The sequence below is a fragment of the Calidris pugnax genome, unplaced genomic scaffold, assembly GCF_001431845.1.
Source record: "Calidris pugnax isolate Ruff unplaced genomic scaffold, ASM143184v1 scaffold358, whole genome shotgun sequence".
Classification (NCBI taxonomy): Eukaryota; Metazoa; Chordata; class Aves; order Charadriiformes; family Scolopacidae; genus Calidris; species Calidris pugnax.
In genome coordinates, this window is record NW_015091091.1 from 506,800 (window position 1) to 522,147 (window position 15,348).

At 40.4% G+C, this 15,348-nt stretch overlaps 1 protein-coding gene across 4 annotated transcripts in view; it reads right to left on the reverse strand.

Annotated features, from left to right (window-relative positions):
• Nucleotides 1-15,348, reverse strand: part of SEMA6A (sema domain, transmembrane domain (TM), and cytoplasmic domain, (semaphorin) 6A) — a 117,466-nt gene that overhangs the window by 100,462 nt on the left and 1,656 nt on the right. Inside the window, exon 1 of one of the 4 annotated variants that reach the window (XM_014957877.1) lies at nucleotides 15,015-15,093. The exons of the other annotated variants lie outside the window; for them this stretch is intronic. The gene's annotated coding sequence lies outside the window, so the exon portion shown is untranslated. Of the gene's footprint in view, nucleotides 1-15,014; nucleotides 15,094-15,348 lie in introns of those variants that run through there. 4 annotated transcript variants of the gene reach the window in all.

The window sequence follows — 15,348 nt, forward strand, 5'->3', positions numbered from 1 at the left end:
CTGGCTACAAAGACCAACCCAATACGTATTATCTGAACAAAGGCAAGTCCTGCTCTTCCCAGCAAGAGTTTTGGGTCCAGCAGAGACTTGGAGGCCTCCTGCCCCCACAGCTACCAGCTTTTCCCCTTCTCTTCCCCACCCACAAAAACCCAATCTTCAAAAACACAGGCTGCCATTTTTTTTCCAATATATCAAAATCTAACTTTTAGGGTTTTTAACCAATGTGTTGAGCTAGGCTTTTTCTCCCCCGCTGAGGCTACCGACAATTTTCCTAAACAGTGCCAGGTGCAGGGATTTTTTTTTAAAGGAAGTTTTACTAGTTCAGTGGAAACTGGCCAAAAGCCATGAACTTGTTTCAGACAGCTGACCAGCCAGCTGCAAAGGGTAATGCCAATGTCCTTCCCCAACGGCTGCAAACACGTCAACTCACCATTGGCTTCACAGCAAAATCATACAGCCCATGAGCAGCTTCCCTCAAAACACACATATTGTAAAGCCTCCTTCCACCTCTTTGCCCAAGATTTATTACCACCAAATTGCTTACTGTACTTCTTTTCTGTGCCTCTTCTCTCTGCACTGCTATGTGTCAATCTCTCTTCCTCACATAAGAAAGCGCCTTTCCAAGCAATCACTCAAGATGTTTGGCGATGATGGAAAACCTTCTTTTCTCTACCAATAGCTTGTGAGAGGAGTCGAAGGAGTCTCGTGAGATTTCCCAAGAGCAAGGAGGAGGGTGTGGGGACAGAGGAGAGTCCCATCTGGGCTTTTTTCCTCCCCCACCTACTCAATCCCGTACGAAGGGTAAAGAAATCAGGCAGAAAGACAAACGATGTCACTTGCGTCTCCCCTGTGCCATCTGGTTTTTCCACTCCAAGCTTCCTATATACTTTAGATGATGACAGCTCATCAGAAAGGAATCGTCCCATGGCACACTGCCAGTTTGTAAGGTAGAAAAAGCAATGAAATAACAGCATTTTCATCCTGCCCTTCCCTCCCATACCTCAGCAGTTTGGCTACCCCTCTGTACCAGTACAGTTATAAACCTACAGCTATTTCCTTAATACCTCTGTTTCTAGAAACCTTCCACCCCTCACCCTCAACCTTACAGCCACTTTCCTTGCTCCCTATAACTATTTTTTCCTTAAAAATTACTCTATGTATCTGTGTTTGTCCCACTACTTGTGGAGGTAGTTGGGATCCAGCAAGAGCAGTATGGTACCGCAGCTGTATCCACTCGTAATTTCAAGATTTATGGGTTTCTTGTTGACTTAGTAATGATGTTATCTTTTCAAAGATAATGTTTTTGAGAGATTACACATACCAAAAGCACTGATATGCCTCCATAAATTTAACTTAATTAACTGGGGAGCACCTATCAAAAACATCTTTCTTTTCATTAACATATTTTGAGTGGAGCTTCAATCAAAAAAGTGTGGTCAAGATAAAGTGATACCTCAACCTAGACCATCTTAGTGGTTTTGCTATGGGGAAAAAAAAATCTGCATATTATTCACAGCTTTCTTGCAATTTCTCTCACAAGCTCTCAGAGCTGGCATTAACCTGACATACAAACTTTTCCAAATATTATTAACACTTCAAAGACACCACAAATATTGGAGCAGATAAAGTCTCTATTACTTATTCTCCTCCAATGCATCCTTCAGCAGGACAGCACAGCATCCCATCTTTTGCCTGCTGAGTTAATGCTGAAAATATGCATTAGGTATGAAGTACTCAGTTCAAGAAGAGAGTTTCATTTAAACTGATAAAAAGTAAGGATTTTTCCTGCAGTTAAGGGAGACATCTTGTCCTTAATTTTCCATTTAGTCTTGCAGGTTCCAGAAAAATATTTAATATTTTTATATCTCACACTATAACATAAAGTTACAATGGAGTTAAAAGCAGAGAATGACAGCAGTGACTTTAAGATGCCCTAGTGTTTTCTAAGCCAAAGCCATGGCCAAAGACAGTGTCCTTGTTTCACACCTGTTGATGTCAATGGAAATGCTGCATAGTTCCCAGGAGATCACCGGCTCCATCACGAGTGTAACATAATATTTTATGGAGTATCACACCTATTTCTTAAAAGATAATCTGTCTAGTTAGTATGACCTGCCTTGTCATTCACTAGCTCCTTCTTTTTCATCCTAACTGGCTTCACCACAGAGTTGCAGAAACCACCTTTCCTTATCTGAATCCGTGAGACCTGAGTTGGAGCTGGTAGTGTGTCTACAGAGCCAGGGCTGCTGGGGCACCACTCTCGGCAAGACTACTTGGTGCTACAAGACATTCTCTTTACACCTTGCACTGGGCACGCTGAAAATCCAATGTTCTGCCCAATGGACAACGTCCCTATTTTCCAGGCTATTCAGTAACTATTGAGGTGGGCTTGGTGCCTACAGAGTCTGTGGTTTGTATTGAGGAGAACTGGAAGCTTCCACTCTTAACTTCTCCAAACCTGAAGTTACTAGCTTGCACAAAGTAGAAATGTAAATAAACAAATGCCTGGTCTGAAAAGTCTGATTTACCAGCAGGGAACAAGTGCGAGTGAAGTAATCAGACGACATCCTTACTTTCAGATGAATTTCCATGCATCACCTTCATGCTGTACCCCAAAAGAGAAATCTTGGAGTCTTTAATAATTCTTTCAGCATGTCTGATTTATGTATGTATGCATTTGAGTTGTTTCTGCTCTAAGTCTCTAGCCATTATAGCCATGACACATTTTAAACACACACCGCTCACTTTAAAAAAAAAAAAAAAGTGAGACCTGATCAGATGAGACTGAAGAACTGAGTGCTTTCTTTGTGAACCCATCACCTTTCTTCCACACACAATGCTAGCTGCTTGACAGAAACTTTTGACCCAAGGCTTTGCCTAAAACCACCCGCAGGCTTGCAGATCTACGAGTGAGGTGTGGATCAAGCGGAGGGCGAAGGTGTGAACTGGGGCCAGAAGCAAGCATCTGTCCATAGACCAATTGCAGGACGCAAATACAAACACACCAGCTTTTCAGAAAGGTCTTCCCCAATGGGAGTTCACTGTACCCTGGCAAAATGGGTGCAGGTGAGGCACAAATTTAAAGCCCCAAGGGGAGTCAAGAGGCCCAAGAGCAGCATGAGAGCATAGGCATCTTGATCAGCCAGCTATGCCCTTCTGCTCATTTCTCAGCCTCTGTGGACCTCAAGAAATCAGCAGGAATGAGAGCAGAATTACTCCAAAACATATAAAACTCTCTCCATGGGTATCTTACTCTGAAGTAAAAAAAAAACCAACCAACAAACATAAAACCTCCAAATATGCTAACCCTGGCAAGTTGTTTTTATTAAGACTTGAGCGTTTGGGCTTGAGTCCTTAATGCAAAAGTAACTCTTGGATGGCTAAAAGAACTACTTCCAGATTCTGTATTTCATCTGTTCTGGATCCATAATATGGCTATTGTTAAGAAAATGAAGGCTGAAAGATACTGTGTCTCAAGCAAGACACTAAAGATATGGTTTAAAATAGGCACCGAGTTCACATGGGATTGACCTGAGGCAAAATCCAAACCCAAATGCACACTATTTCTCAATAAGTTAAAAAAAAAAATATAGGAAAAATGACAATTAAAATGGCTTTAAGTTTGTGGCTCGAACTAATTTCTAGCCAATTTCTAAGTCACTTTAAAATAAAGAATTACTTGAATTGCTATTTCTTTTTTCTTCTAAATGCTGGGACAACATAGAGCTGCTGCAGTCTATTTTTCTGTCTTGCAAAAACTTCATACATTTTGAAATTCTGGAATTTCTTTAAACATAAGAGAGTATTTAAATACTCTTCTGAGCTACAGAAAACATACTTCATGCAAGCAAGAGGAAGAGCTAGAACTACTGCCAAAAACTATTAAATAGCTTGAAGCAATTTCTACCCTCTTGTTTGAACAAGAGGAAAAAAAAAATGTTTAAAGGACATGGAATCTCTTTCTATCTTCCCCTCTCTCTGAAATATCCAAATAATTTTCCTTAAATTAATCCATGCTTTCAGCCTCTCTTCCCTGTGATTCTTAAAGCACTAAGCAGTGAGAGAACAGGAGGTCAGGAGAGACCAAGCGAACGTTAACCCGGGACGCTTTGCTAATATGCACAGCTATGGTTCCTGCTCAGTGCAAATTGTATTATTTTGTGTTCAACTGGTTGCACTTGTATAGTCTGATTGTCTTATCTATCCTGTAGGGCTGAGCAAAACAGTGCAACCACTGAAACTAAACATGAATTTATTTTCTGTAAAAGCAAGGCTGAGACATGAAAGCTGTGAAATAATCTTGTTAGCAATTCCTTGTGTAGGCAGCATGTCTCACTTTAATCATATGCATTACGGCCTTTACCCATCGCTGCAGCTTCACTCCGAGAGCTTTTCTGCACATCAGTTTGGCTAACCCACTTTCTAATGTCTCTGTCTCTGCATAAGAAAGCTGAAAACTATATTGCTGCTTAGACTGCAAACAGCAAGACAACACACGCACGCACAAAATCAGTGCCTTTGAAGAGCATGGCTTGTGTCCATCATTTCCTGTTTTTGTTCCATGTTTTCCACTGCCATCGTTATCATCTGGATGCCTGGAGCGTCTGCACTGAGATTCTGGAACACAAGAGGGCAGGCTCCATGCAAAGGAAAGAGCACAGTGCCTTTTCCTGCTGGGTTCCGCAGCGAAAACAGACCAGTCGTTCCAGGCTGTTGGAAAAACTTAAAAGAAGTGCGTTTCTCATTTTCAGCACAAAAACAGGCCACCAAGCTCTTCTTCCGTTTCTCTAGACAGTACACTATTAGTTATAGCCGTACCCCTGCATTTAGAAACCGTGTCAAAAGGTGAAAGGCCTTTTCCTCTTGAAATTCGTAGCAATTTACAAGGCGGCTGTGTTAACAGTAAGAAAGTGACTTGCCCTCTTCCAGGCTCTGGCTGCGAGGTAATGAAAATGCAGTGGGTTCTCTCTCACGGGGTTGAAAACCTTTAAGGCCCTCCCCCCATAAATGTATTTTGGTAAACGTGCTGTGTTGGTTCTTACACAACCCTGCTTTTGAGGCGCGGGTAGCTGTTAGCGCAGGCTGTCATACGACGCTTGTCTACAAGTGGGCAGCCCAGCTGCCAAGTAGCACACTCCAGCCCCCCTGCTAACACCTTCTCTGCTGCTTTACTGTCGAAAAATTCCCAGTACTAGGCTCCCTGAAGCAAAAAATATCAATGCAACGTACAGATGCCATCACAATACAATGCCTTCTTGATGGTTTTTGGTATTAATTTGCTCATGACTTAATCTCCTCCAAAAATTTTGCCTTTCAGTAATTGCCGACTCCTACTGAAGTTGGCAAGACTTATGTCATCGATATGAACGAGTCTAAGATTAGCTTTTCTAGACAAATCCCATGCCTGGTGAAATAAATATGGACATGCAATCTGAAGCAAAACTGTGCCCTCATTTTTCTGTTTGATGTTAACACATCAAAAGCTAGATCCTGCTAACCCATATTTCTGTACCTCAGCCCAGCTCCTTTGCACTTATCTACTTGAGCAATGGAATCCGTTCTGATGACATATTCATGTAAGCTAAGGCAACTTGTTGAATAGAGTTTTACAGCCGAGAACCCAGATGTTTGGATCATGGGAGTCTGGCACAAAGGAAGAGGTCAGGATTAGCCCTTCTGAAAAAACAGTGGTGTAAGCATCCAGGTAGGTGCTCCAGGTTCTAAAAAGTTCTTTGAGTTCTTTGACTGTGACAACAATGAATTCTTTCATCTGTTTCAAACTAAACCAGATTACTGACTATTTATAGCAAAAAAAACAAAACCAAAAAAAAGTCTAAAGAACTGATTTGCTATTCAAGGTAAATCAATGCAAGCATGCTTACAGACCCCTTCTCTGACATTAGTGGTCTTACACAGTCTACATTTTCCACCCTTGTGCAGCACATCAACATTATTTAGTTGCACCAACACATTACCAGAAAGGGCCTGGCCGAATTGCCTCTCTCACATAAACAACACCTGAGTTCAGCGCTACTTGGTTGGGTTTTTTGCAAATGATGCTACCTCCCAGATTTCAGCTACACAAGACAGCTCACGACATAAACACAGATGAACACAAAGCTGGTCAAAAATGTAAAAGGTGCACCGAAAAGGAATCAGAGTTTGTGTGTCAGAGAACTTACTTTATTCCACACTTTGCCTTTTATTTCTGAAGTTTTTCTCTGATAGATACCTTAACACATGGATCTAATACTCCAAGAAAAATGTTCTGACAAAGCAAAACTGCATTATTCTCGCAGTCAGCCAGTCAGCCACCAGCCTTCATCTCACACCTTCGGGCTGTTTGTTTCAGGATCGCCAAATTTGACTTTTGGACTACACATGATGTTGAACAAGAACAGGATCCTTTTTTTTTTTTTTTTTTTTTTGGGAAAGGAAGTGTTCTGGCAGTATCTCTAGTCTTATGCTTAGAACAGGATAAAGCAAAAAAGACGACACCACCCTACAATATACACGTCTCGTGACGGAATTAATCGGTGTATCTGAACATGCTGAACTTCCCTACAACAGAATTAAAAGGAAACACCTTGCAGATAATAATGAAAAAGTGTAGTAGCTCATGCAAAAATCTTTCCTCTTCCCACAACAGCTCTTTAAAGGATTCAGCTCTTTAAAGGATTTAAAAGCTCTTTAAGGATTCAGTTCTTAATTTATTTTTAAAGAAAAACAAATTCCTATTCAAAGTCAGTTAAGAACAAAAGCATCCCAAAGAATCACTAGAAAAAAGTTTCTCTTTTTAGTTCTTCGTGTAACCTGAAAAGACTCTCCTTTTTAATTCCTTTCAAGAACAAAAAAAAATTCTGCACAACATATTTCTGTAGAAGCGAGTCTTACTGCATGGACACAGTTCTTAAAATATATGTTATATAATCACCCTCCTCTAACAGGCTACAGCAAATTTAAAAAATCAATTTAACTGTGGTCACCTCTGATTAATATGGTTAGGATCAGTAAGTTGCAATTGCAAAAACTTTGCATTTGTAATTAATAAGTACAAATTATTCAGAAGCAAAATGGGCTGAACACCATTAGAAGTTTATACACATAGAGCCAAAATTCTGTTCATACAGAAAACTAAATTCAAAAGTTGATTTCAATACATCATGCCCTTCTTTCATTAGAGACCTATGATGAAAAGGCAGTACTATGAAGACTATGACCCAAGGTTCAAGATTGCAGTTAAACAGCCAACGATCCTCCACATAATAAAAAAAAGACATTTTGAACGAAATACCAGGCTGCATTTAGCCATGCTCATGGCGTGAAGCACTCCTCAAGAAAGGTGATCCCGTGGGACTCAACCTTTATTTGCCATCAGGAGACAGACACTGGGCTGTACTCTGCGTGCAGGGCAAGCGGCGGAAAAGCAGCTCCAGACAGCACAAAGGCTGCCCATCCCATCTTCTTCCTTGCTCTGGCGTTTTGGGACAGGATGCAGTAGCATCCTCCTGGCCCGTGCCCATTGCAACAGCAGCATTTCCCATGCAGAGCCGGGCGCAGGGGCCAGGGCTCCGGGGAGTTCTGGGGCTAAAGAGGGGTAGAACAAGTTCCTCCATGAGCATGCAGCCCATGCTAATCTTCAGCCTTCCAGGAATATTCAGGCAATAAGATGCTAATTCAACATGTGCCAGATTTGCAAAGCAAACTCTGTAACACTGCTAAAAGGACCCAACAATTACTGCCCCAGAAATTATTATTTTCTTTCCTGGATGAGAGGAGTACATTTGATGCTAAAACTCAGCAGCTTGGGGATACGGAAGAACTCTTACGACCAACGATAAAAAAAACTGGAAGAATGATATTGACCTAAAAATGGAGTAAGGGTTTGTTGCTGAGATCACAGAATCTTCTTGGTTGGAAGGGACCTTAAAGACCATCTTGTCCAACCGTCAACCTAATTTTGACAAAAATAAACATCCACAAAACAAACAAAAAGCAACACCATCACTAAACCGTATCTCCCAGCAGAAACTCTCCTTTACTCTCCAACAGGATCAAGGCTGGGCCTCTATACTGATTGTACAATCAGTATCACTTTTATGTATCTTAGAGGTAAAAAATAAGTAATGGGCAATAAAAATAATTTATTAATGTTAAAGAAATCACAACCATACCTTACAGAACTGCTTAAATTCATTTCTATGCAGAGTAACTCTATATCTAATCTGAAACTAAATGGAGTTCAACAAATTCTGAAAAGAAAAACACAACTGAATTTGTATGTCTACAGCTTTTGACCTAAGATATTTTTCCACTGTAACAACTTTCTTATGCAATCACCAACTCCCTTCCAAAAGGAACTACAAAACACTCAGTGTAAATTATTTTTTTCTATCAGATTTCCAATCTGCTCGACACATGCACATTGTGAGTCTAACAGGAAAAACGCTGGGATTACCTTCATGTAACATATGCAGATACAACAGAATATGCAAAAGCTAGACTATAAAACAGAAACTTCCATACTACATGAGAGTATAAAATTACAATCACAGGCTTTCTGCGCGTCTACCAGCAAACAAAGCTTTGTCGTCTTTAAAATTCATGTGAAATGTTTGGACTTTAATTTTTTTCTGTTGGTAGGGCTCCTAAAGGGGGGTTGCAAATAACGGGCACATGTTCTCAATCTGCTTGTTGATCTCACTTGAAAAATTGATGAGATTGGATAGTAAAGACCCAAGCTGAAGCTTTAAAACTCATCTTTGAATGCAAGTTAACCATCTGAAAGTAAAAAAAGTGGCTAATTTTCCAGATTAGTTCCAATTATACCAAATTCTTTAATCTAAACTGCACAGCTTTTAACATGATTCTTTGCTTGATGTGAATATTCAAGGCGCTTTTTTTTTTTGTTAACAGAAGATAGGTATGAAGCGTATCTCTCTAAGAACCAAATTGGTTGATTAGAACTGGAGGGAAATCACTTAATTCCGGAGACACTGTAAAGTGCAAAAGAAATGGGATTTAAATATCTGCTAAAATATGTTTCTTAGTCCTGCTCAAACAGGAGTGATTAAATTTTTTTCTCAATAGGAAAGGAAAAAGGAAACCATGTGAAAGATGTTTGTGTATTATTTTGTATTACCCATAACTGATAAAACAATTAATATTCAGCGCTACATTGACAAGTCACTCTTTGAGCTACTGTCCTGTTAGTCCTATTTGCTACTTTACCATTCTTTCCATTTGTCAAAAAAGCTATTTCTGACTACTCATAGCTCCACATTTCTTAAAGTATAACTGTTTTAATGCTGGATTTGTGAACGGATATTGAAACATTATTTAAAAAAAAAATACTGCTAATGCCAACACAGTGCTGAAAGAGCATGAATTCTGTCTGAAAAAAAAAAAGTTTACCTCCCCTTTTCTACTCTGTAATTCAAGCTGCTTTGCAGTTAACAAAAGGGTACTTATTGTCGTTTTATTAAATTTAAGGTAACAATAAACATTAACCCGGTCTCAAACATGATGTCATGCTGTATGTAGCTAGGTTAAAAGAGAACGTAAAACAAATTACCTGGAAACCCTAAATGCCCTAATTTACCCAACCATTTATCAGCAGAACTAATGAAAAGCCTTTCTTGCTCTTGCAGTGGGAAAAGGTAGCCATTAGTCTCTGAAGTGTACAATTTTACCAGCAAGACAAAACAAAAAGCAAATCTTGGGAGTAAATATCAGCTGGATGTTCACATAACAAGGTCCGGAGAGACATATCCGGAAGTTTCCTCTTTTAATCCAACTCTGAATAATGTTGGATGCCGTTCTCTGTTCCTTCAGAGCTCTACTACTGCCAAAATAACTGCAAGGCTTGCAAGTCCGAATATATCTCAAGCCTTTCCCAAGGCACCCCAACACTATCTGAGGCACTGAAACTATGGCAACCGAATAAGAAAGCAGCTTCCATGATTAATAGATGAAGATCCCAGCGACAGTGCCTAGCTAGGCCATAATTCAGGAATGCAGGAGGAATTAGCATAGAATCCATCTCAATCTACCAATAAAAAGTAGATTTTCAAAAGCATCAACAAAACAGCAATTTTTTTTCTGCTAAAAAAAATTATTCTATAGAACTATAAACTGTTCAAATTCTCATTAACATTTCAATGAACGGCTGCCTCGAGTGCAAGAAACGGATAAATGTTTGCGAACAATGGTGAAGGAACCAACATAGCAAATTTCCCATCTGACTATCAAAGCCATATGTAGAAATACTCAGTATATAGAACATCTGAGTGAAGCTGAGCAGGCAGAGATAAGAAAGTAGAAATAATGTTTGCTGCAGTCAGGAATATATTTGGACACAGTTTTCCCATTGTGTTGGGGATTCATATACGAGAGTACTTTTTCCATCCGCTGAACTGGAACATCCGACCATATCTATTATATACTCTACACATTTTCATTACTAGAAGGCCCTCTGAGTCTGTCAGGGTCATTGCAAAATTGATGAGGGCTAGGAACACCTTTTTTTAACGCGCATAATCAAACTTCTGCTATTGTCATCAGTAAAAATACTAGTATTATAGTCCTCATCCACTAGATGATCTCAGACTAAGGTGAAAGGGCATAATAAAAATATTCTTAATTTCTTTCCACTTTCATAAACGTGAAGTTCTCACTAAGGGCAACTGGGTACAGAGATCACAAAAGGAGGGGAATGCTGGTTTTGCCTGTATCACAAATGGGCAAACCCTGCAGCGAGGGGACAGCTTTACCTGTGGAGGGTAAGGGAGAAGGAATCAAAGGCTTCCCAAACTGAGGAGAGCACACGTGCTGCCACGTCGCACTACGTGCTGCAATGCTGTGCATCTGCCCCTGGAAACTCTGAGTTCAGCATTGCACGGACCTTGTAAAACTATATTTCCGTAGAAAGTTCCTCGGTAGCAGCTTTGTTGGTAGCTAAAAAAAAACCTTAAAAAATGGCATGGGGTAGTCCATGATATGTGAATTTCAAGTATCTAGTATAAATACTCTATATAGAAATGCCTATTATTAACAATACTTTTAAAGGAAAGGTCATCGCTGAATGTAGTGAATTACCATATGTCTTCACTCTAGAGATACAGCAACTGGCAGTTCTGTTAATAGCTGGTTTATCTACTTCATTTTACATCTCTATTTCAGCCACTAAAGAAATACTTTGGGGCTTGGGGAAAAATTCCTCTCATACAAAAATGACTCTGTACTCACACAGAGCATAGTACACCCCTCCTCTTTGGCTGATAAATAACTACCGTTCCATACCCGGAAAGACTTCAAGAGGTTTAACAGTGAATTACGGGATAATTCATGTAGGGGTTTTTCTTGTTTTCTTCTTCCTTTTTGGAAAGCTGCTTTTTTTTTTAAAAAAAGAAGTGATATCTACTTCCTTGTTTTATTAAACTATAGCAGGAGTTAAACTTCAGATTTCAGAAGGCATAAGTCTGGCAGCCTCATTTATGTTCATCTGGTGCATGAAAGCTGAGAATATGATTATGTTATGGAGGAATAGATCTCTCATGCCCTTCCCTATTTCCAGTGACCCCACTTTTAACTGATAGCAGCCTTTACAAGACCCTGTACCTGTCTTTCAATGAACCCCTCCTAAGACTTCCAGAACACCCTGATGTTGTAGGTACACCTCTGTTTTCTTTTTTTTTTTTTTCCTCCCTCAGTTCCCATACCACATTTAATTTTGAATCCTTTCACATCTTCCAGCTGCTAAAATAGGATAGGCAAATAAGCAGCTTGGGAACCCAGAAGACACGGGGGACAGGCAATATGTATAATTATAACACAGTAGGTGGCACTCTTCCCTTTAAATCCTAAAGCAGCCCCTTGGAGCTGCGCTGCCATGCTTGCCTTGTTACAATGAAGACCCAAACCCAAAGGATTTTTCACCATGGACAATTAAAAGATCCCTTAATGCTGCATAAATGTGAACATTCAGTTATTAACACGGCCATAGGTAATGGTTTAGTTGTCTCACAAGACAACACATAAAGAAAATAAAGACAGGCAAACTCTGGTCTGCCAGGTTTGCCCTTGAACTGGGGAAGTCCACTTCTGCCTTCGCAGACCCTACGTGCATCTTAGCTGTTCCCCACTCGAGAGACAGGCCAAAAATAAAAATACTGCTATAGAGAAGCATTAGGCAGGCTCAGGCTTGGGCTTTCCCCCAGCTGCTTGTTTCTGCCTTGGAGCACTTTTCATGGTTGTATGCTGTTGATCAGCAGCTGGACTCCACGCTACTACTGACTGTATCCCATGGCCAAAATGATCTCTGTGTTTGCCTCACCCACCTCAGAGTAATCCTTACATAAAGAATTAACAAGCAAAAAATGCTCAAGTGGTCACCAGTACAAAGCACTGCTTACTCCTCTTATTCTTCTGTTGCCCTGAGACAATTCATCACAAGTCGTCAGATGCAACTTGCTTCATAACACAGAGACCCAGGTTTGACTCAACACTGGAGGTCGATCCATGGTGAATGTACTCCCACCATAGATCCAGGTACTCAGCAAGTATTGATACCCAACAGAAAACAGTATTTTCAGGTTGGGGCCTAAAGATGAAAAAAAAAAGACCCTATTTGAGTAATAGTTCAGCAATTGCCTTTAGTTTCAGAAAATTACTCGGGTAAGCAAATTTCCCCAGGTAAGCAAAGCTTACTTGGGTGAATGAGACTGGGAAAGATAAAGGCTAAAGATTTACCTCCTCAATAAATCAATAGTGGGAGGTAAAATGCTGCAGCATCTGTATCAAATTAGGATAGTAAAAAATTCTGGTTTAGTATGGTTCAACTTTTCTCTAACATATGCTGCGTGTAATAGAGTTGAACGTTATTTTCCAGAATTTACCTGGTTGGTTGTTTTCATCACTCTGCTATAGTGTATGGGAATCAGGTACTATACACAAAACATTTGTTTGGGTAGTATAACAATGTGTTCTTGCAAACAAGTTGGATGTGAGGCATGTATTAGCTCAGGTCAATTTAATCCTAAAACATTTTATGTCTCCCCTGCTGTAAACCATGTGAACTCCTTTCATGTGTATTTATGTATGGCTCTTCAAAACAAGATGACAAATTTCCCCTTCCCTTCACAAAACATGCACAAGCAAGTTCACAATCACCTACTTCCTTTTTAATGCAAACAGTTCTAGTCTGGATTTATCACAGGTCATTAATTTGATCTGTCTCTCCTTTTCTTGTCTTTTTTCTTTTCAACAATTCAATGAAAGCAAGTCCTCATCCTTATCCCAACCTACCTCCTTCTTCAGTCTTAAACTCCAATAACTGCAATTGCCTATTTAGAAACACTAAGAGGGGACTAGGGCTAACACTCACTTTTATCTTCAAGTAGCTAGAGATGTTAGCTAGTCACATTTCTCATAGATATTAGTGCCTAATTATTTTTTGGTTCAAGTTGTAGGAGTTCAGTTGATAAGGTTGCTTTTGCCATTAAGTAAGAATATACAGTTTTAACGTACACTAATCAAGAATACATAGAACATCTGTGACCATATGATTCATCTTCCCTGAAAGTATTCACCCATGCTTCAAGGATTTGATTCCTATGACATGAAAAGCAAATGTTGTAAATATACTTTACAGTATTACTTACTATTTTAAAATTCATTTAGCATTCAGACAGAAATGTCATCTGGACATTCTGCTCCTGAGCTAAACTTCCACGAAAGCCAGAGATTTTCTCCAGTGAAGAGTGGTAGAGAATGGGGATCAATGTTTTTATGCATAGGAAATTATTTGGCTTTAAAGAGATTTAGTCTCTTTGTCTTATACCTTATGAGAAGCTACCATATTAAAATCAGGTTCCTTTTAGATAAAATTAAACTCTAGACAGTGAAATGCCTTGGCAACTGTACTTTTTTAAGAGTGACAAACCTTCCCAATCTTAGCGCAGCTAGTATTTGCTTTCAACCACGTACAAGGCAATTCCATCAAGAAAGGGGTTTGCTGGAGCAGACCCAAATTTCCTCACAATACACTAGATTAGTCTCATTTAAAAAAAAAAAAAAAAAAAAAAAAACCCCAACAGAAAACCAAACCCCCCAAAGCAACATTTATCAAATATTGTCCAATAAAAAAAAAAAAAAAAAAAAAAAAAAGCCCAACAGAAAACCAAACACCCCAAAGCAACAGAAGTTAACCAGAGCAAGATCATTTTGCTTTTCTGATCTGAAAACAAATGGCAAAGGAAGCCCTGAACATGATAACAGCTGTATAAATTGTACTTTGAGAGAAATGTCACAGGCTCCTCAAAATCTCCATGAGTTCTGTGATAAAAAGAGCCTGACTCTGCTGGACTTTCTCACGTTGGTGCCAAAGGATTTACCCGCCAAGCACAGCTTACTTACATGAGAATGGCTCACTGGATGATACTTAGATTAAATGAATGCAAACCAAAAGCAGTCACTGAACTAATTTTTGCAAAGATAGAGTGGAAAATCACGCCTCTTGCTAGCATCTTTGAGGTTAGCTTAATGATTAGTATCGTTACTAGATGATACTAAACAAAAGTCAGCAGAATCTCTGTCAAATAATAAGCCGTCACATGCAGCCCTGTGACAGAAAAAGGTTGTGGAAATTTAACTCTTCGTTATTTGCAACACCTGTGTGCCCCTTCGGAAGATCAAGCATTCACCTTGCAGAGTCAGGAATTAGCACATTTTACGATTTATCACAGAACTGACTAGAGCCTTTTTTTTTTTTTTTTTTTGCCGCTCTATTAGTGAAATAATTTTCTGCCTACAGCAGCTGGAGATCCGCGCTGCACAGACGCTGGCACAAACGCGCATGTTTACAAACTTCAAAAGCAGCAATTAGCTCGGGAGAGGAACGGGGGGGGGGGGCACACGACAATCCCTCTGAAGGAGCGGTCAAGGTTAGAAAAAAAGAGCAGAGCCGTTCTCCTAGGGGAAAAACCCCTCAGATGACTGACTGCCTTGCGACTCACCCCGGGAAGAGCCAGGCGGGACGAGAGGCGGTAGCGGCGGGCAGGAGGGCATCTCCGCGGCGACTGACCAGCCTCCAACCTCAGCCCCGCTCTCCCCGACAGCCCCCCGCCCGGAGACACCCCCGGGAAACGCCTCCCCCCCGGCAGGAAGGAAGGAAAGAAGGAAGGAAGGAAGGAAAGAAGGAAGGAAAGGGCTGGGGCGGCCGAGCCCTCGCAAGAAGCAGGTACTTTTCTCCAGGCGTGATGGAGGAGACCTCAAACTTTTCGACGGAGCCCCCCGGCGCTGCTGACCCTCCGCCAGCCCCCGTGGGGGGTGTGTGTGTGTGTGTGGGAA